General features: G+C 44.5%; 1 protein-coding gene across 1 annotated transcript in view; it reads right to left on the bottom strand.

The window, feature by feature from the left end:
* The window catches only part of LOC306804006 (uncharacterized protein), a 172,566-nt gene that overhangs the window by 86,694 nt on the left and 61,817 nt on the right, over positions 1-24,055 (bottom strand). The window lies entirely within an intron of this gene.

The following is a 24,055-nucleotide window of genomic DNA, read 5'->3' as shown; positions in this document are numbered from 1 at the left end:
AAACAAGGCAGGAACAAAAGCAGGGCTTGAGCCAGCTTCAGCCTAAGCCATTTCTGTGCACCTAACTGATCTGCCTAATTGAAGGCTGCTTCTGAGCAGGAGGCTAGCATACCTTAGCTGTCAGGAGGTGGGACAGGGACAGCCAGGGGTCATCTGGATCCCAGAGCTGGGTGAACCGCTTTCCAACAACTCTCTTTCCAGTGGCTGTAAGGATCTTTGGGCATTTTGTGGCACACAAAGTGAATGGGTGCTAATCTGAGTACTCTAGGCATTCTAATATTTTAGAACATATCAAAAGGGCATGCCCATAACCTTCAATGTGCTACTGCTATGAGCAGGGTCACAGAGAAAGACATGCCCTTTGTTAAGGGGAGACATGACTGTAAGAGGAAAACAGGAAAATAAATGTAACTTGGAACAAGCGTAAAAAAAAAAAAAAAATCCAATAAAATAGCATTTTCCCCTCAAAATGAATTTTTCCAAAGTCTGTAGGGTTTCAAAAGAAAACTGGGCACTCCTGAAAAGGGACTTTCAAGAATGGGTAGCAAAAAAAAATGTGGACATAGCTCTCCCAGGGATCAGGATGATTCAGTGCTGCTGGAAATATTTAGTAGTTATCTGAAGCGAGATGGCAATATTTTGGTTATTTAGACTTCTGACGAGCATGGATCATTACAAATAGCTTATTATGAAGCATATAAAATGAGGTGACAACTGGATAACTTGACAACAAATTATTTTCAGTATATATAACTGCATGACAGTCTATATTGGAAAATGATAAATTACACCATTCATGTGCCCTGAATTCACTGTAATCTCTCAAGGGGGGAAAAATCTAGGTTAAATAATGGGCAACTAAACAGAGACATATGTTCAATGTGCACCACGGATCAGAAAGGCAACAAGACGTTGGAAATCCTGCAACAATAGCTTTCCTCAAGCTGGAGCTGCCAGTTGAAACTGGGAAATGCCGACACTTCTTTTTGCCTGATAAATCCTCCAAAGTATCCATCTCTCCTTCCACTCCAATGAGGCATGAAGCTGGTAGCACTCCACAGCACTGGAGAAAGCTTTGCTTGGATTTGAGTGCTGCCATGCATGCCATGCTGGCAGTTCATCCCTGCTCTGCACACCCCCTGCTGTGACCCCAGCCCTTCATCTGAGGCTGCTCTGAGAACTGCAGGGCACTCATGGGTGAGAATGCAGTGTCTGATCACCTCTGCTGAAACCATCCCTATCACAGGTGTGTGCTACTTGTGTTTGGAAGGAAAGGGTGCTGAGCTGACCCCTGCAGAAAGAGGGTTTTGCTGCCCATGCAGCAATGTAGGATGACACTAGAGGCAGACACCATCCAGATTGCCAGGGAAGATTTGGGAGTGATGGCTACTCCAAAAACAACCCAAACTAATGGCACACCTCACGGTTTTCTCCCTCCATGCCTTCCTACCAGGTGCACCACTGGTGCATCCATGCAGGTGGAGGGTGGGCTCCAAATGGGAGAGGCAGAGGGTGAGTTCCATACAGGAGAGGCACAGGGTGGGTTCCATACAGGAGAGGCACAGGGTGGGTTCCATGCAGGAGGGGCACAGGCAGAGGGTGGGCTCCACAGAGGAGGGGCACAGGCAGATGCTGCCCGAGGCCGGCTGGCAGCGGGTGCACGCGGTGAGCCTGCCCTGAGATGCATGTGTGGCTCTGGCCCGGCATTTCGTCTGTGCAGGAGGGGGGCTGGCGGCGGCAGGCGAGCCAAGTCAGAGCATAGCCAAGCGAGAATGTTCTGGCAGCCCTTCCTGGCAGCCTCAGCAAAGTTATTTATCACTTTGTGCATTTTCCTTCTCATCTGTGTACAGCCGGCTCCAATGGCTCAGCTTGCATTTTGCCTTCCAGAGCCAAGCCAGTCCCTTGGCTCTGCTCGGTCTTGGCTGTCCATTCACACCTTCTGTCTCCTCCAGCTCTTCCTGGAGTAGAGCAGGATGGCAAATTAGGAGAAGGTGTCCACAGCCAGGGAAGAGATGGAAGCAGCAGCAACCTATACCAATGGCAAAGAGCACATCTCTCCCCGGGAGGGAGAACACCAAGCTGCTGTTTGCTGGGGCTGAGGAGCCGTGCACAGTTTGTGCTGCTCCCAGGCAGCCTCTGCTGGGGAGCTCCAGAGCCTGCTGGCAGCTATGAGACATTTTCTTTTATTTATTTTAAGGATTGTGCCTTTGCGCTGACTTTTTCCAAATTGGTGGATGTAACAACAGCGAATTTGCAGCAAAATTTTCCAGTTCTATGGACTCTTTTCCATACTGCCGATGAATTTTGCCAAAATGTCTAACAAGGATACCTAAATTGGGCTCGAAAATAATACCAGCTGCATTCAGATATTTATAAGGCTCATATTTGCTCTTGATAAGGGCACACCACACTCTTCTAAACACTGAGCATTGCAAAAGCAGATCAATACTAACTCTATTACACCTTGAGTCATCAAAAACCTGGACAACAGTTTCAAGATTTTGCCTCAAGAAGAACCCCTGAATTTAGCTGTCATTTCTCTCCTCCTCCCTGAGTTGCCCCTGCAGTTCTGTCTGGGGCTGCTAAATTCAATACCAGGGTAACAGAAAGACTGTATTTGACCTTGCTGAGTTTCAGGCAGTGAAAAGATTTATGTTTTCCTGCTGGATGCCACACTGTAGAAGATGCTAGATAATTCCCAGCCTCTGCAAGGCCAGATCTTGACTATCTCCTAGCCATGTTGGTCCCAACAGGGCAAAACCTCCTACTGTTCTTTCAGATCAGACACTTTTTCTGTTTTTAAATCATTCAGATCAGATGGTGGAAGGATATAAACAAGAAAAAGTGAGGGTGAAGGGGGCACCCAGTCTGCAGCAGATCCCCAGAAGCTCTCATGACAACAAAGTGTATTGAACAGCAGCTTCCCATCATGAGCCCCCGATTTTCACATCCTGAAAAGTTTCCAAAATTGGGCTGCAATTTCTCAGATTTGGTCTCTGCCTGAAGGTAGAAGAGGAAGTTGAGTAAAATCCCTTCAGACCTTCTGAAATGAGGAGAGAATGAAAAATTGCATTTTCTTATTGTAATAAAAATTCTAACCATTTTTTTTTTTCTCTGTAAAAGGCCACATCAAGCTGCTTGGAATTTGAAACTTGGTGTGGGTATAGCTCTCATTACAAGCCAGATTCAAAGCAAGTTGAGGTCAATAACTGTCTCTCCTTTGATTTTGCCTGACTGAAGAAGACCCTACAGCTAGGTAAACAAATCGTAGAGAAAATCATCGGAACAGTTGTGCCTATTTTCTACTTGGGAGTTGCCTGGGAACAAGCTCAGTTTATTTGCAATGTGTCTAGGGTTTAGATGTATTCACCAAAGCCCAGCTTTGCTCCATCCTCCTCAATTTTTATTTTAGAACCTTGCTCCATGAATAATCTCCTCGAAGAACATATCCACCAGCAGATGAAAGGACATCTTTAGGTAAAGAACTTGTAACTAAATCATTTCTGCACCTTTTTTTTTTATAGATGGGTCACAAGTGGATGATTTGTCAGTGTTATGCATCCCTCGTGCATATCCCAGCGTATCTGAGGTCCTGGAAGCTGTTCACATTTCTGTGTGCTGCAAGGTAGAGAGCAGCAAAGCCCTTGGTGGATTGGGGACTGACCTCCACATCTCCCTGCAGCCCCAGCTTCAGGACCATCCTTTCTCTTGGCATCAGAGCTCAGAGGTCTTTCTTTGTTAAATTCTGCTTCAATTGGTTTAATTCGGTTTTCTTGCTGGAAGAGGATTTTGTAAAACAAACAAAGCATCTTACCAATGTGAATATTCACAATTAATGACAAAACTCTGAAACAGGAAGGTCATTTCTTGGGGAGGGAGACTGGTATTATTTTGAATGAAGGGAAGAGTGCAAAGATCTTGCAATATTTGCTGTAAATGGGTTGTTATGGTGAACATTCCTGTCAGCAAGTTCATTAGCTCAGAGATCCATGAGTGAACAGAGACCAAAAAATATGTTTAAAAATTCAAGAACAGATTAGTGGACAATATTTTGCAATCTTTGTCTAGCTCTGCTCCTCACTGAGAATTAGTAACTTTACTCCAGGCGAGATTCAAATAGTCTTACTCATGCAGAGCAGCACCGTGTTTCATGAGTAACCCCAGTGACATTTAGGGCTGTATTTTGGAATAAGATTGGAATCAGAGAAAGACAGTGGGAGGCATGGCTGAATCACCTTGATTAATAAGTGTAAGATTGTTAGCTTTTTATTTATAAAAATAAACATAATGGGAATGAGGAGGGATGTCTGGATTGACAGGCATGTGAGGGAATTTATAAACATCATCTTGCAATATACAGCAGACTCCTAACAGAAAAGGACAACACCCAAAAGTTACTTAATATCAGGAAAAGAGGAATTCACACCTTCAGAAACAATAGAAGATCAGGCCATTTTGTGGGTTTTACTCTCAACAGTTCTGGCTGTTGCCTGTGATATTACATAAGGTCTACACTGCTTTCCATAGAAGTGATGGATGAAGTTTTCAGAGCTGCCCAAATGTCTTGAAAGCATGTGGTCCATTTTGCAAAATAATAGGGTCCTAGGGATTCTAAATCCCATTGAATTTCAGCACTTCTGGGAACGGTCTCATTCACTCCTAAATCAGTGTGCATTTCCCAGTTTGTTATGCTCCCCATTTCACTTTATCTCGGGACTCCAGCCATCCCCATACATCAACAACAGGATTGCCAGAGGGCAGGATTAAAAAGGTTGTGCTCAACTGGTCTGTCAAAACGCCTCCAAGACCCATCCCAGGCTCTTGACACTTCCAGCAAGGAAGGAACCCATTCAAAGCCTGCTGATGTAAAGGAAAGTCCACTCATTTCTATGGATTTCAGCGAGGCTTGGATCAGCCCCTGGAAGAATAAGGATGACATAAAAATAACATGACGTCTGCCAGATCCACCAATATGCTCTGATGTTTTGCCCAGCTCGGTGATGCAAAGCAGATGGGGAGCACTGACAATCCTGGCCCTCTTCAATCACTTGCTCTGTCTCTCACATTAGTTTTCATCAGGCGTTTTATTCATGACATAAATACATTTATCTCATCAGTGCTTCTGCGAGAGTATTTCGGAAGAAAAATCACCACGTTTTAACTTTATCAGAGAAAAATTTCCGTATTTTATCACTTGGTGACTACCAATTTTCAACGAGGCTTCTAAGAAGTTTTTTACGGAGCCTGCGAATTTTGCTGTACTTATGCAGGGCTTGTAATTAGTTGAGTTTAGCTGTCTTTTTCTTCCATACCACTTTGGCCCAAGCAGGGTGCCCAATTGTGCCATTTGACTGTTGCACCATCAAATGGGGCATTGGGACAATTATTCTGCAAAATACAAAGCTTATCTTTAAGCACATGTTTAAATCCCATCAAAGCTATCATAAATAAATACATGTACAGGTCACTGAATCAGTGCCAGAAAATGCATTTTAAAGAAACTAGCCCCTTTGAAAATCACCCCAGTGTCTCTATATTCTCCTAGCCTATTGATACACAAAAAGGAGCTAAAATCCATTGGGAAATACTTGTACATGACAAGTTGGTGCACTCAGTGTCTAAAAGGAAAAAGAAAAGGCATTGCCCTGTCTAACATTATATGCCAGGAACAAGCAATAAAGATGTAATACAGGCTGAGTTTTAGTATGCATGATTATAATAAATACAGGCATTAATAGACTTTAAAAGTTGCTGAATGACTGAGAAGCTGAGGAGATTGGATGACGTCCCTCAAAATGAAATAATCTATATTTGGCTGGTAATTCATTTCTTCCGAGATGCTTTCTGCTTGACTCTGCATATATTCCTCATTGCAGAAATAACTTGGGCAATTGCAGTCTGGCTCCAGCCTCGAGCCAGTCAGCCCAGGAGCGAGCAGTAGTGCTGAAAGACAAGATCCGAGTTCCATATTCCCACCAGACTCTTCTCCACGGAAATGTCCCAAACTACTCAGATAGCAGCTGCTGTGCTGCTCAGAGCCTGCTCCCTGGCATAAGGGCTTGACCACAGTCATGCCACAGAAGGCTTCAATTGGCCCCAAGTGTCAGAGCCATCCTGCACTTCTGCACCCACATTCCATGGGCTTTGCCAGAGCATGTCCTGCTCATCAGAGCTGAGGGTGGCTCAGGGTGTCTCTGCCCTGCAGGGACAATCTGCTGCCAGCTGCAGCACATCAGCCAGTTTTGCCTGCAGTGCCATTGTGCTTGAGCACACCAAGGGAGGAGAGGCAACATAGAAATGCACAAGGTCAGGCACAACGCTCCAGCCTGGGTTACCTTGTTTTAGGTAACTTTAGGTAACTTTACAATGACCATTCACATTTTAGAGTTGAACACCAGACTGCAGAAGGATGGGAAAGGCACTGAGACAAACCTGCCACTCACACTTTGGCCAAGCAACTTGCAGTGAAACTCTACTCCTGGCTACAGCAAAGATCCTGCTGACTTACAAAGGAAAACAATTAACCCTGCGTGCCCAAATTCTTCCTCTGAAAAGGAAGGATTCTTGTCACATATTACTTGTCATCTCTCTGGACTGTAAATGACTCAAGACAGGAACTGTCTCTGTATGAGCACAGTACTGTCAGGTCCTAGCCACAGGTGAAGTGTTACATATCACAACTCCTCTTCCTTCAGACTGAACTGCAATTTTGCCATGTCTAATTTTGTCTTATTGCTCCTGACATTATGGTACTTGGCTACGCTTCCTCTCTCTTCCATTCTGTTTATCTGTAGAAAGGAAAAAATCTCACAGAGTAATGGGTTTGTGCTGCTACATAAAGGCTAAGCCAGAATCAAGGTATTGCTGGAACAAATAGCAAGACAGAGGCCAAATGTTTATTTTCTTGTTGGGCATAGTGATGATGAGATCATGTCCTATCACAGCACATTTCTACTCTGCTACACCAGTACCACACCAAGACCAAATCAATCAGTGGCAGCTCTGCTCCCTAGTCTTTTGGGCAGGTTTGAAAGTCCTAGTCTTAGATATTTCATACAAGATCCAAAGCAGGTGAAAAAAATGCTTGAAATACAATGGAGCTGCCCTTAATGGGCCACCAGAGAGTCGCTTTACTACACAAACAGCAGACAATTGGCAAAAGCCCAGGACGGAGTAGCTCTGTGTAAGTTAACAGCACTGTTACTGACTCGAGGAACTCACCAGTCCTGAGGGCATGCAGTGATTTCCCATCTGATCTACAGAAATCTCCCCTGTGGCTTCCACCGTGACTGGTCCCACTCCTGGGAACTATGGAGAAACAAGAAAAGCTTCAGGAGAACATCTCTGTGTGACCACTATGATGTGATTTCTGTTCAATTTGAAAGCAAGTCCTCAGCCCCAGAGGCCTCATTTGCTCCTGCTTCATCCCCTGGCCCAGCCATATGTATCTATCTTGTTTATTTTTGGAGGCAGAATATATTTTACATGTCTTGAGTGACCTTGGGTGAAAGTCTTCCTCCAAGGTTTCCCCATCCAGACAGGACTATAAAACAACTGCCCCATTTTCCATGATGACTCTGCCCAACAGCAAGTAAAGCACAATCAAGAGATTATTCAAAAAGTCTCAGAAACAGTCACTGGAGTAGATTTCACAGGCAGCAATGTCAAGACTGTAAAACATGTTTGATGGAGCATTTTACACTGCTTTAAATTTTGAATTCTTTGGAGAGTGTCTGAGGTTTTTCAAGAAACAAACACAACCTTCGTCCTCCATGCACACACACGTACACACAAAAAGCTCCTTCATGGAGTGAGGACCTGGCATCCTGGGGCTCTGACCTCAGCTCACTCCTCAGCTTTATCAATCATGTCATATAATCAGTGCAGACTGAACAGCATTTGGAAAATTAGTTGGGTTGGGTTTTTCTTTTATTTTTTTTTTTCCTCTCCCCTCCATCTAGGGTACCCACAGAAGAGAGTCTGTAGCTCAGACATGGCCTGGGAAGGATCTAATAAGAGTTCCTACCTTGCTACAATGAGGTGCTGTGGTGGGATCTTAATAGGAGGTTTGGAGAGTTCCTTCCCCCAGGGCAGATTCTCAGAATATTTTGAGGTTGTCTCTTTGGAACTGAAAATGAAAGGTAGCTTTGCTATTCACAGATTCTGTGCATCCTTTCCTCTCAGTAATCAAGTGAGAGGTAAAACCACCAAGCAGGATAAACCCCAAAGGGGCAGTCCAAGATTCAATAGCACAAACTGGAAAGTGTCAGCACATCAGGTCAGTGCCTTGGACAGCACTGTCTCCCCAGATCCTGCAGCTGAGACAAGCCAGCCCCAACAGCCCCACTTTCACCTCTGGCTCCCTGGAGTTACCAAACCCAAACCACCACGCTTCTTGCTGGAGAATCCAGCAGCCAAATGTCCTTTCTCTATCTCCACGACATTTATTTTGGAAAACCAAAATAAATTGGCTGCAGACAAGAGATGTTTGAGAGCAATTTTCACAGCTCACCCTCACTTCATCCTTCCGCTGCACATCCATCCGCAGCCACTTTGAAACCTTCCTAAACCTCATCACTCAACTTCCTTGGCTTTCCACACTCACAGCTTGGTACAACATTTCCCACACACTCTCCCCTCACTCCAAAAACACACTTTACTTGAAGTTCAGTGCTCAAGCCTTGTCAATGGCAAGGAGACTAATCACATCACAGCACTCAATGCTTCATTAGCAGCATTCCCAAACCAGGGATCCCCTTCACTGGGAGCAAAATGCTCACGGTTTTAATCTGGTGACAGCTGCCTCAAATTATGTACTGCTGTATTAAAACTGACTGCAGGTTGATTTCTCTGCTTAAGTCAACTCACCACACGTTAACACACAAATTGACAACCAATACCTAAAATGTGACCAGTCTGTAAAGCCACCACTGTTACTCTCAGTGTGGGCAGCTGGACTGTTGCTTGCTGCAGAGCAACACAGACTTCCAGCAATCCTGCTTAGATCTTGTAGTTTGTTATACAGTTAGAGATATGTGACTACTGCAGACAAAACAAAATCATAGCCAAGACCTCACTTAAAATCTCCAAAAATCCAAATCTTTATTATGCGTCAAAGAAGTTTGTCTAATTCCATTGATTTTAAACACATTCTTTGTTACTTCCTCTCAGCTGGAAGCAGATACACAGAGGGAAAAACCCTTCTGATACACTCACAGCCTGACCCAAGTTCCTCTCACAAGATTTCCAATTTCTGTTCTGCATCAAAGACATGTATTATCCATGAGCCATTGGCAGGGAGAGAACCCAAGATTTCGAGCAATAAAAACCACAGGGCTGGGGTTTTTCAGCTGTTGGAGTTAAAGGGCTGCAGAATGGGGTAAGTCCTTACAGCCTCCTCTACGTGCTAGAAGTGAAAACCATAGCCACTAATGATGCTTTTGACTAGAGGGGAGCCTGATGCATTTGATGAACAGGTTCAGTCACTATATTACAGCAGTCACCCTTAGCAGCAAATGGACTTTGCTCAGAGGTCACCAGGAGCAGTCCAAGGTCACGTACACATATCAAATTGGACCCTTAAACCACACACAGTCCCTGCGAGGTTGCTCAACTGTTGTCATTCTGTAAGTCAGAAAAGGCAAGTACACAACTGCAATTGCAGTTTCTCTGGACCAAGATGAAATTTCCAGCCTTCCAGCTGAGTTTATTGTCACAAATTCCCAAGAAAGTGGCCTTTTTCTTGGCATTTTTGAATTCTTTCCACCTTTGCACACTCCATGGCTTCCCAGAAGTTCCCCCTTCAGTCCCAGCACAGCACCCATTTCTGGTAGCTGCTCTGTCTGCACCACCAGGCCACCAAGTCCCCTGTTGCCAGCAGAGAGCTGGTGAGCAGGACCCAGCTGAGAACCTGCTCAGAGCCAGGGGTACCTAAGTTCATTTCTCAGGTCTGTCATTTCCCTCTCCCTCTCTTCCAGATGGACCTTTGTTCTTCATCAGTATGGACCAGATAGTCCTTCATTTATCCTCATTTTTACAGTGCCCATCGAGGTGACAAACCCTTCTATTCCCTACTTTTGTACAGCAGAGGATGAAATGGAATTTTAATGTCAGCTGGAGCCCCTTGGCGCTATTAATAAAAACAACGATAATAACAAGGGAGGTTTGCAAATTAGCAACCCTTGCTACAAACAGTGATACACCCAATTTAGCACAAATCATTGCAGGCTCTTGCCTGCTTGGTGGCTATTTTAATCACTGGTGAGTAATGCCTGTGAGGGCTATTCCAGGGTTTGACGTGCCTTAAACACAAGAAAACAGGGAAATCTTTGAGAGAGTGAGAGAAAGGAGAGGAGAGGAAGAGGGCAAGAGAAGGAATTGGCCAAAGCCAAAGGTTCATCCCCAAAAAGCGTTCAGCTCATACCACCCATTTTGCTGCTGTTTCTACTGCATTTGCTGGGGTCACTGACCAATTCCTCCTCTGAATAACAGCATCATTTCTCTTCTTTTGGTGCAAATCTAAGAAAAACAGTCATGCTCCGGAACACAAACAAAGGCTACCTGTCCCTTCCTTGGTTATGGAAATGGGGGTCAGCCTTTTTATTTTCAAAGGGGGCAGAGCTGGAATGCTTCCTGGCACGCCACCAAAAAGGAAATATCTGCTTAAATATTTGACGGGAAGAGAAAAAAAGAGAAGAGAGGAAACAATGCAAAGGGGGATGGGGAGAGGGAATTTACATTTCATGCAGAGGAAAAGGACTGCCAGGCAAATGAAGCCACAGCTCACCTCTGCTGGGCTGTACTGAGCTTCACCTTCATAAAGTGAGCACCTTTTCCTTACACCACTCCACTTATTTTTCTCCATCCTAGCTTTCTAAGGACTAAAGGACTTTTCCTAGTTGAGGAAAACTGAACAAAAAGCCACTGAGCACCATATCCCTCGGCTAGACGTGTGTTTACCTAAGACACACTTAACTTTTTTCCTGTGGTAGGTCAAGGCTTACAAGCACTTGAACCCACCTGACAATATCCAGATGACATTAAGCAGCACTCCAGAGAAAAAATAAAACAGAACAAAACAAAAAACCCCAAACTTTCTGAAAAAGTTTTATAAAAAAAAATTGAATTTTGAAAAAAAAATTTGCAGGGAACAAAAAAGACATTCTTCAGAGAGAAAGGGTAAGACAATGTTTGATAACACAAGTGATCAAAGTAGGATTTGGCTGACAGCATCCAACCATCATTTATGTGAAGGCCATCAAAATCATGGAACTGTTTGGATTAGGGAGGTTAAGGGTCATCTAGTTCCACACCCTCTGCCACAAACAAGGGCACCTTCAAACCAGGTTGCTCTAAGTCCTTTCCAGCCTGGCCTTCAACACTTCCAGGGATAGGGCATCCACAGCTTCTCTGGGCAACCTGTTCCCATGCCTCACCACCCTGACAGTAAAGAATTTATTCCTAATATCTGATTTAAATCCACCCTCTTTCAGTTTAAAACCTTGACCCCTCACAATGCCCCCATCTTTCCTGCAGATCTCCTTTGGTTTTGGAAGGTTGATGTGAAGTTTCCCCAGAGGCTTGTCTTTCCTTCTCCAGGTTAATTAACCCCAGCTCTCCTGAACTCTGTCATCAGAGGAGCGGGGCTGCAGCACTCTGGTCATCTTCACTGCCTCCTCTGGACTCACTCCAACAGGTCCATGTCTTTCTCACACTGGGACCTGAGAGCTGAGCACAATGCTTGGGGTGGTGACTCATGAGAGCAGAGCAGAGAGGGGAATAATCTCCCCTGACCTGCTGGCCACAGTTCTTTAAATGTAGCCCAGGATGCTGTTGGCTGGAGGCACACATGGCCAGCTCATGTCCAGCTTTTCATCCACCAGCATTCCCAGGTCCTCCTCTGCAGGGCTGCTTACAATCCACTCACTGCCTGCCCTGCACATCTGGCATTGCCCTGATCCAGATGCAGGATCTTAGGCTTGGCCTGGCTGAACTTCATGAGGCTCACATAAGCCCACATCTCTAATCTCTCAAGGTGTTTCTGGAGGGCTTCCCTTCCTTCTAAAGTACCTGTAGATGACAGATTGGTGTCAAGAATGACAAGAATGGCAGTCCAACTTTTCTGTTTTCTCTGCTGTACATCATTTGATCAACCAGCACCATAAAATCCTTTTACTCAGGTCATACCCAAATAGAAAGCCACCTCTGAGTAACCAACACCATTTTCTTCAGTACCTGCTGATTCCATGGCAGCCAAGGAACTCCAGGAACTCTCCAGGGCTCAGGGGGTAGAGATACAGCAAAGTGAAAATCCAAAGTAAAAATTGCAGACAGTGGGACAAGAGTTCAAAAAAAGGCAGCATTCTGTTCCTATTCTTTGAGGGCTAATGTGCAGTTTAACTTTTAAACAGAAGATGTGGGGAGACTGTCTCAAATCTTCCAGTTTGGCTTCTCCTCTCTATTACACCACTGCAAACATGCATATATTTTGTGGCCCCATAAAATCTTTACATTCACTCAGGTCACTGCAGGTTTAGTTTTACAGTGTTGGAGGCTCCAAACAGGACTGATCATAAACAGCTGCTTCTGTTTTTAACTAAGAGGGGAATCTTTTTGGTTTATTGCTCTTGTGGCCACTGAGTACTAGCTCTGGAAAGCTAGTCATCCAAGTTGCCTTGGACCTATTTCTCAAAATATGTTGGGTTGGTTTTTTTTTTTTTTCAGTACATGTTTGTTTACCAGTGTGGCTCCAGATTGTTGGCTAAGATCTGTAGACCCCTGGTGTAGCTACAGGAAATATTTCTAAAGTGTTCCTTTTCTGAGAAATTTGCAGCTTAAATAACCAGTCTCTTTCCATGAGGCTTCTGCACCAGCTAGTTGCACTAAAGTGGCTTCTCTCTTGTTCCCCTCCTCCCCACCTCTCTGTCCTCTTGAGCCATAATTTTGTGGTAGAGAAGGTGTCCTCTCTGTAGGTGTTGGTAGCAAGGAGAATTTCATGTGGTGCAGAGTGCAAGTCAAACTTTCACCCTTGCAGCTCTTGAGCTGTTTCACTTGGATCTTCTATTTGTTACTTCCTGTATATTATTTTTTCCTCAAGCAGTAGATGTGTCAGGCTGTCTGCCTGTGCTTGTGCTTCACAGATCAGACAGGAACCTCCTAATTGACAAGAGGAAGAACTGGAAATTCTGGGGGTGGCCACAGTTGGCAAAGTTCACACATTCACTGATAAGCTCTCCAGGAAAATGCACCCTACAGCTTGTTCTGGCCTGAAATTTGCCAGGTACTCCTGAGTAGAGTCTTCTGCATCCCTTCATCCTTGACCAGATTTTCAGGAGAGCTCAGTGCACTGAGATGCAATATTTGTGGTTTCATAATAGGATCCTCTGGAAACCTGACATGTAGTTTGTTGCAAAGATGGACTTTCTTGGAAATCTGATTGTAACAATAATGAAAAACTCTGGAAAAATTACTTCTGTTTCTTTTGACACAAAGCATAGATTTTGCAGATCTTGCAAGCTCCAGTGTAGCTCTTTCACTGAGGCCTGTGATCTTCAAGGTGATGAAAAAACCTCAAAATATCCTTTTTGTTGTCATCCATAGATGTGGGGGTTCCATGTACAGAACTGTATCAAAACCAAGAGGTTCCAGTCCTAACTCAGCTGAACTTTCAAAGCTGCTTGGAAACCTAATTCACATTAAACTTTATGGGAACTGGACATCCAAATTCCCTAGGTGGCTTTGCAAAACACAGCTGTAACTAATTGCTGTGCAGAAAGGTTTGGGGGGGAAGATTTTGATCTAGAAAAGGAGAGAGATATTTCAATGCCAAAAAAGCTTTTGCAATAGATTCACACATGGAATCCACACAGCCAATTCTGACCTATCTCGTCAATGAAGTAAATGGAGTAATTTTGTAATACCTAATCCTCTCTCTGTAACTCTTCATGCACCTGCAGAGGTTATAAACTAAACGGGAGAAAGAATTTGTTTTGCTGAGTTTCTAGTAATCCCTGCCACTGCAAACTCTGGGGCTGAAAGGTTGAATAAATCAAAACGACTGATGAACAATTCACGCCCAACTCATTCCCACTGAAGAAATTGTCACATTCCATCAGTGAGGCTGGTAAAATCTGTGACCATCTCAACCCTTATCAAGCCTTAATTTCTTCTTCCTGTTTTGGCAATAATTTAACGTTAAAGGTCACAGAGTGAAATGCTCAGTCAGGAAGCTGAGGAGTTCTGATTTAATAACAACATTATTTAGCCCCACGAAGCCCCACTTGGTATTTTCACCTCCTTTGTTCCTTTTCAAGACCATGATCCATCTTCCACAGAAGACAATGGGAGCATTTCCACTGAATTTAATGAGACTTGGATCAGGCCTAAATGTCAGTATTACTCTATTAATATTTATGCAGTTGGAAGTATGTCAGAAAATATACAGGATGTGCAGAGTGGCTGAGTGAGCGATGAGAATCATAAATTTTCCTGACAGTCACTTCTTCACAAATCCTTAACATTTCTAATCTAACCATGGCAGTAATAAACTAGCAGGATTCTAACCTTCTCCTCTTACTGTACAAACCTTTCTCCCACTGTAATCTGTCTGAGTTGGCTCTAGAGTGGAAAAATCATCTGCATTGCAACTCCCTATCTAGCTCATGTCTAGTCTCTCTTTCTCTCTCACACGCATACATAAGAAATTGAAACTGTTATTTTAGAAGTTGCCCATTAAGTGGTCAAAATTAAGCGGTTCTCGAAGCCGACAAGCTGCATGATTTACTGCGTTTAAAGATCCTTAGCTTAGCAATCTTCACAGCCTTCAAAGTGGAGGAGCCGAGGACCCAAACCTGTTACTGCAAGGCTCCCACAAACATGACAAGTGGCAACTGCTCTGAGGAGGTTTCTCCAGGCTGTTTTCCTCGGTGCTTCCTCTCAGCGGTGTGGCAAGAAGCGGAGCCTGCTGGCTTGCCACGGGAATGCCTGTCACTGCAGGGTGTGTGGCAACCACAGCGGTCAGACCCCCTTCACACGGCCACTCCAACCTCCCTGGTGCTGCAGAAGTGATGGGCAAAACAGCCCCAGAGGCCTGAAGTTTCTGCTTCCCTTGAATAAGTCTCCAGACGGTCGGATTCCTCCCTGCCTCACCGCCCCTTCCCAGCGAGCAGAGCTTGCCTGAGTGGGTGGAGGAATGCGGGCGAGCTCGCAGCATAAAAGTCAACTGACCACCAGAGCTGTAGAGTAAAGTCACTGGGGAAAAACACTCAGTGAAGAATGTGGCTGAGCTATGCCCCAGCTATGCAGGAGGAGGCTTTGTCTCCTTTGGCATGCTGAGCCCCACCAGGGCCACAGACAGGATGGCACTGAGAAACAGGCAGGAGCTGCTCCAAAGGGATGACCAGACACATTTGCAGGACATCACCTCCTAACTCTGCTTAGCTATCTGGTCTAGAACTGGAGAACAGCATGAAAAAACAGGGAAATCACATACAAATTAGGTAGGTAGGACATAAAAAGGTAGTTTTGTGGTACTCATGGAGACACACTGCTTCCAGCAGCCAGATGAACTCATTGCAGATTAAGAAATACACTCCAAGCTAAGAGACTAAATCACAGCATGGCTGAGGGGGAAAGGGAGCTTTTGAGGGTATCAATCTCAATCTACTCAAGCAGAGTTACCTGGAGCAGGTTGCCCAGAACAACACAGTGAATTTCAAGAGACAGCTGTTCAAAGTGAGCAGTTTCTCTTGTATCTGAGTGCTGATCTATTCCTGGGAACAGCATCTTCTGCTCCCATGAAGCCAGCACTCCAATTCTCAGCTTGAGCCTATCAATCCAAAACCTCAAATCTGAAGGATCCGTTCCTTGAGGGACATTTTTGTCAGTGCAAACACGACACTTCTGACCATTCCTCATGTTGCTAAACAGCAGAGTATGCGAAATCAAAATCTAAGCATTGAGGCTGAAATTTTCATCAGGTCATAAAAGATTTCAGACACCAAAAGTCCTGGCGCGCTGGGAGCTCGCACCAGTACGGTGCCTTTGAACTTCCCACAAAACCAGCTTTTGCAACGTTACTTTTAATTTCTGAAAATACAACAGAGCAATCAGCTCCACAGTGCCTTCAGATCAGTGTTTTATCACTGGTGATGGGTGAAAGGGCAGGAAGCAGAGGGACAGGATGGAATTTTGAGCACGATCCAAGTGCTGCCAGGACACAGGGGAGGGACACTTTCGGAAAAAAGAGAAGCTTTGCCATGGGGGAAGTGGACTGCCTTGCCTCCATATCCTGTGGATCCAAACTTCCCCCTGAGCGTGACATCTCTTATAAAAATATGCCTGCAGACTTCTCCAAACTGCTTCCCGCTCCACTCTGGCAGAAGAACCAGCTCTTGACAGTCTGAGATTTCAACAAAAAATAGGTTTAGCCCTGCCACTCAGGCCGTGTGAGTGCAGTGGAAGTGAGGGAAGAATCATGCCTAATATTACATTTTGGCTGGAGATTTCCTGTGGAACTCTTTGACATGAAGAAAATAAAGTGTTTGATGAGATGTGTCACAGACAGTATCAGCTGTCCTGATTGCTTGAAACTGAAGATTCAAATAATGGCAAAAAACCCCACAATGGTTCATATCATCTGGGCGTGAAGCTTTTCCTTCTTTCCTCTACAGAGCCAGCATATCCTTTAGGAGAAGGATCTCCTATATCTCTCTATATCTCTTAAAATATACTGGTGCTTCACAAAAGCAGTTTTTTTGTCTTTTTCCTCTCTTTTTTTCCTTCACATGGAAAATTGCTGTTTTATGGATCTCACTTTGGAGAATCTTACAAGGGCTTGACTCAGAAAGCATAAAAAGCCCTTCAGCAGTCTTGGCTAAAACTAATTCAAATTTTGGCAAGTGTGTGATTTGGGTTAGTATTTCAGGTACTAGAAAAGTTTATCATTTATGAACCCACAAAGTCCTTGTCAGGCCTGAAATTGTAGAAAAACTTCAAATTCAAGGAATTTTGGCCCAGTTTTCAAACTTGCACTGAGACAAATTCAACATTTACAATCACTCTGGGCCACCAGTAGCTCTTTCATGCACTTTTTCTTTTTTTTTTTTTGGTTAGGAAACATAACATTCTAGGAATTTAAACAAAGGTAGTGCATCAGCAAATGAGCCTCATACAGTGTGATCTCATCTCCCAGCCATGCAACATTTGGGAACAGGAGTGAAGCTTGTTGCCCTTTAGCAATAGACAAAGCAGACAATAGTTAAAATACCCATACCATTTAAAACACAAATGTATCTTCTCAAACCTGCCACCTCCCTGCCTTTCCCACCCCATAGAAGATGAAAGTGGACTATTTGTCATCTAATAAAAGCTATGTGAAGCAGAAGGAGGTACTTGGGCAATCATTTTTGATTTAGACATGGAGGCAAATCTCAGCACGTAATTTTTCAAACATTAACTTGATGACAGTATCACCAGGATCATCATAAGCTCAATTACAGTCTGGGCAAGATTTTGGGGAGTTCTTAGAAGGGCAGATGGAATCACATGGCCCCAAGGACTCTTGATCAGGAAGAGGAAGGAAGTTCAAAGCCCTCCAGTCGGGATGCACACCAAGAGTGTGAGCTGGTGATCCAGTTTCACTCATCAGCCTGCATTTGATGTTTTAAACCTTTCAGACCAGGGATTATCTCTTACTGTGCATGAGATGCAAAGCACCCAAGAACAAGGGGATCCTGATCTCTGGGCATCTAAGATTTATTGTAATACCAGTAAAAAAAAAAAAAGCAAAACAAAGTTTTACTGCTTTTTCTGAGACTGTTTCCATTTGAGACTTGATCTGGGATAGGCAAAGGTTCAGGGAAATAACACAAATAACAAAAAAAATAAAAGCAGAAGATCTAATGAAACATGGTGTCCTTAGTATGCTTGCTGAACCCAGGAGGCTTTTCCTGTGGGTTTTTTCCTAACATCTATGATTTTTCATGTCTGAGTAAATTCTGAGATTAATGCCCATTCATGGGAAATGTCTCCTCACCAGCTCTAAATTTCATTATATCTGCAGAAATTGGATTACCTTTGAAAATCTCTACTCCCTTCACAAATTGGGATGGAACCAGCTGAAGAGTCCTTAGGAAGGAGAGAGAGGAGCAAGCAGGATCATGGGGTCATACAGAATACACATTCATATTAAACCTATTTCCTTAGAAAATTGGCTAGTAAAAACATGGAAAATACTTTCTCAGGTCTGGTATGCTGGAATTAGATCTGCCCTACATCCACCACCCAAAGTGACAGGGTCATGGACATGCCCACTAATGCACATTGCTGTGAGCTGTGCCTGGTTATCTCCTCCAGAGGGGGGATCAGGCCCTTGATCAAAAAGCTGAGGTAGATGTAGAAAATAATGAGTGGCCTTACTGAGCCAGATAAAGTTCATCTAACTGGGTATCTTGTCTCTCTAGCAGTGGCCACAAAACAAGGAATAAAGTTCAGCAGATATATTGGGTACTTTTCTCCAGCATTCAGTTCCAACAATATTTATACAGCAACTTAAGAATGACATTGCTACACATACAGCAATCTCTACAGGTTTCTCTTCAATGAGCTTATGTTAGCTTGTAATTCAGAGGAGTTTGCTATGATCTGAAGTTTTGCTGTGTTTCCTGAAGACACAGGACAGTTTGAAACACAGCTTTTCAGTTTGCTCAATTCTGAAGCCTTGGCAAAGAAGCAGTACCTACCATGCAACATCCCAAAATATTCCTCCTCTCCTGCAATATACCACAGGAGAAAAGCCTCAGAGACAGCACAGAGCAGAGAAGCTTTAACAACCTTCCAGATGGACTGGACTAGACAGTATTAAACCTACACAGCCTTTCGAACACTTGACAATCAAAGATGTGAATAGGTGCTGCCCTTCTGCATTTAAATTCTCTCCCTGGATTAGCCAAACTACAGCAGCTGAAGGATTCTCATCCCAGAGCAGCCTGCACCTACAGAGCCTTTTCCTGGCACAGCCCAGCTGGTTGAACCCGTGACTCCCCACTGCACTTCAACTCACGTAACCAAGCGCGTAAACCTCTGGAGGGGAGACCTGGCTGTGATTCAGCCACAGAGCAGACACGGGCTCTGAGCACCTACACTTGCTTATTGCTTGTTTTCCACAAGCTCTCCCCAGACAGGGCTCTGACCCAGTCTCATGCAGCCCACAGAGGCAGTGGCTCCAGGAGCTGGATGGAGCCCAGTGCTGCCGGAGTGAAATGCTATCCGTGCCTCAGCCCCAGGCCCCCTGCCCCTGCAGCGCAGAGCCACCCTGACTTCTGCATTCCTCCCAGCTTAGCAGGATGGCCAGCCCTGCCCTGGCACAAAGCAAGCTGCTCAAACCCAGTGTCACCATTCAGGCAGGGCAGGATTGCCACTGTCCCCTGGCACCCTGACCTCGCCCTCCCAGCCAGCCGCAAGAGCATGCCACATCTTGTGCCCACATTTTCTTTCCTAAGGAAGCCCTCAGGGGCTTCTCTGGCACAGCTCACACTGGTAGTGAACAGCTCTCTTTGGCTTCCATGTTTACATCCTTGTGGTTGTTAATTTGAGAGAAGCCTTTTATTTTAGACACACACACACCCCAACTCCCTCTGCAGGGGGGGGAAAATGTGACCTTTAAGATTGTTTATACCAATCAACAAGAAGCCCTCATGCTGCCGGATTCCAAGAAACACGAGACCGTCTTGGAGCTTGGGAGAGGGAGGGGAGCACGGGCAGGAGAGGGAGCAATCAAGGTCAGGAGTTCACAGACAGGATAAAGCAGAAGGCAGGAGGAGCAGGAGAAGAGGCAGGGCATGCCCTCCCCATCCAGAGAGGCCAGGCAGGCGCTGGCAGCTCCATCACCGTGTGCGGCACACCGGCATCCCGGGCAGGGAGCTCACATCCCAAGGCAAGGAGCTGGTTGGGGTGGCCTTGCAGAATGAGGGTGGCCATCTCTTCCTCAGAAATCCCTCATGGGTCTTCTGCCAGCCTTGCAGCATTTCACTGAGGACCAAGAGTGATCTGGGACAAGGAGAAATTATTGCAGTCCAGTTTTGTACTCTGGTGCCCGCTGTGATGAATAAAGTGTTTTTGACAAGACAAGGAGAAAGATGAAAATATTTTCCCACTGCTGAACACAAAAGTAAATAAATAAGTAAACAGACAAGCATTCAAATCCAGGAATTTCCTTTCATTGCCAGCATCAGCCTTCAAGGGAGTAGCACCACAAATTTTTTCCTACCACTGTACTGAGCCAAATGAGCAAAGGTTGTGGTTTCAGGGATCCAAACTTCAAGTGTCCTAACAGGCAGAGGAAGCACTGGACTGGCATGAAACCCACGGGGGCCTTGTGCACAAAATGCCTGAACTGACAGAAAGGAGGACTTGCTTCAACTTCAAAGGCAGTAACACCACCATCCTAGTAGGTTCAAGACTGAGTCACTGAGAGGAGAAAGAAAAAGGACGAAGCATCAATAAAAACCATGGGAGCAGAAATGAGATGCTGTGATACAGCACACCACTTTTGGGCAGCTGGCCCAGCTCAAGGCAGGGGTTTTTGGGACAGAGGTACATTTCTTCCTTTGAGTCCTCTCCCTAAACAACACATCACAGTGGTTGTCAAATTCAGCCCCAAGGTATCTGGCGTGAAGTCAGGATTTTGACAATTTCAGTGACTTTTTTGTGGTCAGAGCTCTCTATGATTCTATATAATTACAATTACAGGGCTGTGTCTTGTTCTCATTTACACGTATCTTCTCCATTGGGTTACACAATATAACCAGAGGCGGTATTTGGCCTATACATTTTATTTTGTATGTTGTCTGCCCAGATTCATTATTTATGACCTATTAGATACATTTGTTTCTCAATTAATAAACCTCAGAAAATATTTCTAATGAAAGACTGTGGTTTTTTTAACAATCATGTCGCTGCTCCTCTAGTAGCACTCGAGGATTAAATAAGACTGTAAGTAGTTGTTAACTAGCAATTGGTGACTGAAACACATGAGGTTTTTGTCTTCCCATTACTGAGGCTAAAGAAACGATGCTTCTACAACCACATCGATATTGCCCATCTGAGTTCTCATTTCAAGGCACATGCTGAATTTGAAACCACCACATGGATTTCTCACCCATACCTTCAGCAGCACTGAGCATGCTGTGAAGGAGAAAAGCAGACGGATGTCACAGCTGGCCATGCAGACATCAAAAGTAATTATCTTTTTTTAAGACAATTGGTTCGTTTTTCTTGGTTTTTTTCTTTTTTTTTTTTTCCTCCTTCCCATTCTGTTTTCTTAAGGAGTGCTACCACAGTTTTTCAGTCAGTTAACACAGGGCTTTGACAGCATCTGGGATTTGTGTGCTAGGACAATTACCCCGTGCAAGCCCTGCACAGCTGCACTGCTGGTGGAGTGACAAATGTACTCACTTTCCTTGCTTGAACAAACTACCAGAAGCCTGTTTATGAATACGAGCCTGAAGGTAACATTTGTAGGCTAAGGCCAGCCATGTAACCTCTGATACTCACGTCCATTCCTCTGCCAACACGCTGTCTGCAATCTGAAAGATGCTTCCGTTCTATTCCTACATTGTCTCATCAATGGAAGAGATTTGCAGGAGGGACAGAGCTGGCCTATGAAGCCAGCTCTCCTGTGGGTCCTGTTTCCAATATAAGCCCTTGGTTTAGGTCATTGTTCCTCCTTTTTCCTCTTCATTCATTCTGGCATTCTGTCCTGCCATGCAATTGGAGCTATTCAACTCAAAGATACAAAGGATTCATGAAAATGCTTAAAGGGCAAGCTGGGCTGCTCATCGACAGGGACTGTGTGTCTTGTTTTATATGACTTAAGGAATAGTAGTTCCTCTGAGAAATTATTCTCCATTCAGATCCTCAGGAAATGTGGATACAAATGACACAAATGAAATGCAGATGAGTCCTTTTTGGCTACAGATCCAAGGAGGACCGTGCCACATGGATATCTTTGGTCAGAGACATTCTGGTTTCTTCCAGCCCAAGAGTTACTCCTACCTGCCCAGGTTTGTAAGCATCACCCGTGCTTCCTCTGACTGCTGCACTACCAAGGCAGACACCAAGGGAAACCTGGCATCTCTTCCTGGGTTTTAAGATCTAATTTTCAAAAACTTTTCAAAGTCACAGCAGTTCTAGGAGTCAGCTCATCCTTGCAAATGAAAATGCAGATTCAGCCTGCCTAAATATTACCAAACTCCATGTAAGCAGAGTTTCCCATTTGCTGGCAACAGCTCTTCGGAAGTGCCTGTGGAGTAAGAAATACCAGGCACAGAGATTCAGCTGGAAACCAGTGGCAATCTCGTGAATTGTCACTTCTGCTTCCCTTGCTATTTTGACTTCTCTCATAGCATTGGAAAATCAAAAGGAAACAACGTCAAGGAAAGAACACTCAAATAAACACAGACGTTGACGCAGCAAAAATCAGGTTCCTCCTTGTTCCCAAGACACTGAGATACCAAACCCAGAGGTATCTTGCTATTCTGACAGAAACATTTAAAGGAAAATTTTTCTCCATTTCATGATACTTGTCCATCTTATCATGAGACAGCATGTACCCCTATCAAAGAAAAGGTTGGGACAGAAAGGTCAAACACTATCTTCCCTTTTACTTGTTACCCCATCCCGGTGCCCCCTTTAATTCAACCATCAGGAGACACTAGAAAAAACTTTGTTATTGAATGAATATTTTGTTGCAAGCACAAGGATGTCCTGCTCACACTCCCTCCTCTATCACAAAAATTACAATCCTGAAGACGCCTCCTGAAAGAATCCTATCTAAAACAAATATAAGTGCAGAAAAAAAAAAGTCAGCATACTAATACAATTTTCTCCAAAACAGAGTTTACAATCTCCCAAAAGCAGAATCAGACTAGAGACTCCAGTGCAGAGTTCATCCCACTATTGAGGCTGAAAGCTTTTCACACAATGTAAAGATGGATAGTCGAGTCAAACTAATGTAAAGGCAGATAGATCAGCAGTCTGGACATGGCCAAAATCTGGTTCAAACCTTGGAAACCCAAACCCACAAAGGACTAAAGCAAAAAATCTAATGATAAATCAAAGCTACCTGATACCTCCCAAGCTCTCTAGCTTGACAATCTTTACAGCCAGTGAAGGGGCTCAGAGCTGTACTTTCTTTGTGGCCATATTCTTAAATGGCCAGCTTAGGTAAAAAGAGTTTATTATTCCCAGGCTATGATAAATATCCTAGCTGCAACCACAGCTGTAAAGACACAGTCCTGATTATTTTGGGCATCCATCACCCACCTGACTTGAGCCTTGTGTCTCATCACCTAAGTAGGGGGTGCAAATCTCATTATAACCACCAGAGTGAGTCATGTGTTACAACTTTTGTGCATGTCCATTACATTCAAGAATAACCTCCCAGCTCCTTCCGAGGGAATGACAGAGATGGATAGACACCTCTCTTTGATCTGGGGAGTTCTTCCTCTGCCTCCACTTTGTCTCCAGTTGCCTCCAAGGTCATACTGTCAGGGTAGGGACGCAAACCCCTCCCACACTTGCATATGAATCTCATCTCCCATCCCCAAAAACCACAGGCTACACATGTTTGCTGTTACTTCCAGATGTGTCCACAACTTGAAAGCAGTGATTTCAGAAGGGAAAGAACCTTTAGAGCTAGCAGAGCTAAGTGCCCCCTTCTCCTCCCTTTCCTTCAGCTTCGGTCCAGGTCATCAACTCAGGCAACACCAAGCAGTTCCAGGGGACCCAACAGCTCCCCATGGAAGTATCTGCACGTGGATGGATTAGAGACACTATGCAATCCTCCCCACTGTAAGACTCAGTCTCAGCTTGCTGTCTCAGAATTTACTCCTAGAGATGCTTGGCTAAAGCCCTGCTCATGGGTATCTAACAAGAAGTCGTTCTGGTGTCCTTCCTTCCCCTGCTGGAAGGAAACAGCCGCCTGTGGAACAATGGCACAGAGGACTGCTCTGCCTTGACAGATGCAGCAGCACGCACAGCACTCATATTTCTTACT

This window comes from Erithacus rubecula (genome assembly GCF_903797595.1).
Source record: "Erithacus rubecula genome assembly, chromosome: 6".
Lineage (NCBI taxonomy): Eukaryota > Metazoa > Chordata > Aves > Passeriformes > Muscicapidae > Erithacus > Erithacus rubecula.
Note: the sequence above shows the minus strand (reverse complement) of the source record. Positions and strands in the feature narration are given on the sequence as shown.